At 55.9% G+C, this 3,384-nt stretch overlaps 1 pseudogene; it reads left to right on the forward strand.

Annotated features, from left to right (window-relative positions):
- The first annotated feature begins 746 nt into the window (after window positions 1-746).
- Window positions 747-2,557, forward strand: LOC109732173 (berberine bridge enzyme-like Cyn d 4; annotated as a pseudogene).
- Window positions 2,558-3,384: the final 827 nt, after the last annotated feature.

A 3,384-nucleotide genomic window follows, 5' to 3' on the forward strand; every position in this document is an offset into this window, starting at 1 on the left:
GATCCACTGCCCGCCATGCCGGAGACGACCGAAAACCATCGGAGGTGAGCTTGGGTGGCGGAGTGAAGTTGTTAGGATTTAGTCCGACGACCGGATGAAGAGGAATATATGTGGGGTTGGGTGGGCCAGCATGAGCCGGGTCCGGCGTGGCGGACGCGACTGAGCGCTCCCATATCCGCTCTTTGTTTGAGCTAGATATGAGGGGTACCTGTTAGCCCGGACGTTTGAGGCATCCGTCTAAATGAAAATTTCGTGATCGATCCGGACATGCCACCCGAATGTTTGAGGCGGGTTTAGGGTGCCCGGCTGCAGCTACTCCGGCACTTTCGAGTGAGCGTGATTTCCAGTAACTTTTCAAGAAACAAATGCATCCTCTAAACTGAGGCTCCCGGAAGAAACGCTGCTGCAGTTTCGCGCCTGAAACAAGGGAACTAATGCAGTCCCGACAGTTGTGTTCTTGGACCAAACGCGCGGCGGTGCTCGAATTCGCGATGCCAGATCGCCACATCGCGGACTGGCCATCACTCAGCTAAGCGTTCCTGATCTCAAAAAAAAAAAGAAAAAAAAAGAAGGCTAAACATCCCATGTTTAGGTGAGCTTGCTCAGTCCCCAATGGATCCGGGCTTGCAGGGTGGGGACTCAGAGGGCAGGGACGAGACTTGCGCGTCCGCTGCCTCCTATATAAGCCACTACCTGTCCTCTCGCTGATGTACACACCCAAGACATCCCAAGCTCGATCGGCTACAATGGCGAGCTCGAGGGCCTTCGCTCTGGTGCTCCTCCTCTGCGCCTTGTCCTGCCACGCCGCCGTCTCCTACGCGCCGGTGCCGGCCAAGGACGACTTCTTCGGATGCCTCGTGAAGGAGATACCGGCCCGCCTCCTCTACGCCAAGAGCTCGCCTGCCTTCCCCACCGTCCTGGCGCAGACCATCAGGAACTCGCGGTGGTCGTCGCCGCAGAACGTGAAGCCGCTCTACATCATCACCCCCACCAACGCCTCCCACATCCAGTCCGCGGTGGTGTGCGGACGCCGGCACAGCGTCCGCCTCCGCGTGCGGAGCGGCGGCCACGACTACGAGGGCCTGTCGTACCGGTCCGAGAAACCCGAGACGTTCGCCGTCGTCGACCTCAACAAGATGCGGGCAGTGTCGGTCGACGGCTACGCCCGCACGGCGTGGGTCGACTCTGGCGCGCAGCTCGGCGAGCTCTACTACGCCATCGCCAAGAACAGCCTCGTGCTCGCGTTCCCGGCCGGCGTTTGCCCGACCATCGGCGTCGGCGGTAACTGCAGGCGGCGGCTTCGGCATGCTGCTGCGCAAGTACGGCATCGCCGCCGAGAACGTCATCGACGTCAAGGTGGTCGACGCCAACGGCAAGCTGCTCGACAAGAGCTCCATGAGCGCAGACCACTTCTGGGCCGTCAGGGGCGGCGGCGGAGAGAGCTTCGGCATCGTGGTGTCGTGGCAGGTGAAGCTCCTGCCGGTGCCTCCTACCGTGACCGTGTTCAAGATCCCCAAGACAGTGAATCAAGGCGCCGTAGACCTCATCGACAAGTGGCAACTGGTCGCGCCGGCCCTTCCCGCCGACCTCATGATCCGCATCCTCGCTATGGGGGACACCGCGACGTTCGAGGCCATGTACCTGGGCACCTGCAAAACCCTGACGCCGCTGATGAGCAGCAAATTCCCCGAGCTTGGCATGAACTCCTCGCACTGCAACGAGATGCCCTGGATCAAGACCATCCCCTTCATCCACCTTGGCAAGCAGGCCACCCTGGTCGACCTCCTCAACCGGAACAACAGCTTCAAACCCTTCGCCGAATACAAGTCGGACTACGTCTACCAGCCCGTCCCCAAGCCTGTGTGGGCGCAGATCTTATACGGCTGGCTCGTGAAGCCCGGAGCGGGGATGATGGTCATGGACCCCTATGGCGCCACCATCAGCGCCACCCCCGAAGCGGCGACGCCGTTCCCTCACCGCAAGGGCGTCCTCTTCAACATCCAGTACGTTAGCTACTGGTTCGCCGAAGCAGGCGGCGCCGCGGCGCTGCAGTGGAGCAAGGACATGTACAAGTTCATGGAACCTTACGTGAGCAAGAACCCCAGGCAGGCATACGCCAACTACAGGGACATCGACCTCGGCAGGAACGAGGTGGTGAACGACATCTCAACCTACAACAGCGGCAAAATCTGGGGCGAGAAGTACTTCAAGGGCAACTTCCAAAGACTCGCCATTACCAAGGGCAAGGTTGATCCTCAGGACTACTTCAGGAACGAGCAGAGCATCCCGCCGCTGGTGGGGAAGTACTGATTGAGGCTCTTGTATGGACATTTGTAGTGCGTGGTTGGCGTTTCAAATACCCAAGCAGTAGAATAAGGATCGCGCATATGCTAATTAGTTGGAAGAGTTGCCTACCCTTAGGTGTTAGTTCTAATGGCGAAAATTAGCAAAGAATATAGGTGAAAGACATTTGTTTTTGAATCGGTCTAGGGCACATCTAGATGTGCTAGCTATTGCACATCTAAGTGACTCAATCAAATTAGAAAAAAAAAAGACAAAAAAAATGCTTGCATGAATCTTAGCATAAAATCAATGACATATGACTTAGATGTGCAATACTTAGAGCACATCTAGATGTGCTTTAGCAAAACTGTTTGCTTTTTGACAATCAATGTGGGGGATGGATGGGGGGGGGGGGGGGGGGGGGCTGGCTCGCCCACCTGAATGGTGTATTACTCAAAGGTTGCCGACACAGCGGGTTACAGAATTACAAGGGCATGAGAGATCTGCAGGAAGGTAGGAACGCCACGAGAAAGCATCCTCCATGTCACTCACAAACAGAGATCGGTGTGACCAAAGGTCTAGGTCTGAGATGATGAGTCTAAGGGTTATTACAGAATGTTGGTCGATGGACCTAAACAACATATCATTGCGAGCAGCCCAGATCTTCCAAAATGTGGTAAGCAGCACCAAAGGCCACGACTTGGTGGGCAGGTAGGTCTGAAGATCGGCATCCTAAAGCTCAGATACATCACTTGTCAATGGAGTAATGCCCACCCGCTGCCAGACTCGAGCATCTAGAGGGAATAAGATGAACAACAATGTTGATGGCACCGAGGGGAGAGATTGTTGGTGATGATGTGCTTGTGAGCCAGGTTGGCCCTAGTGTTGAGCCCATTTTTGAAGAGTAACCAGGCAAACACTTTTAGCTTCCTTGGTACATGAGCCCGCCAAATGAGAGGAGCGATTAGGACAAGTCCGGGCCTGCTCATGAGCACGTTGTATGCTTGCTTGGTGGAGAAGTTATGGCCCCCAACAAGGAATCCTTTGGTCTTCAGACGTAGTCGGCAAGAAATCCTGCAAAACAACCAAAAGCGAAACAAG

Source organism: Aegilops tauschii, chromosome 7 (genome assembly GCF_002575655.3).
Source record: "Aegilops tauschii subsp. strangulata cultivar AL8/78 chromosome 7, Aet v6.0, whole genome shotgun sequence".
Classification (NCBI taxonomy): Eukaryota; Viridiplantae; Streptophyta; class Magnoliopsida; order Poales; family Poaceae; genus Aegilops; species Aegilops tauschii.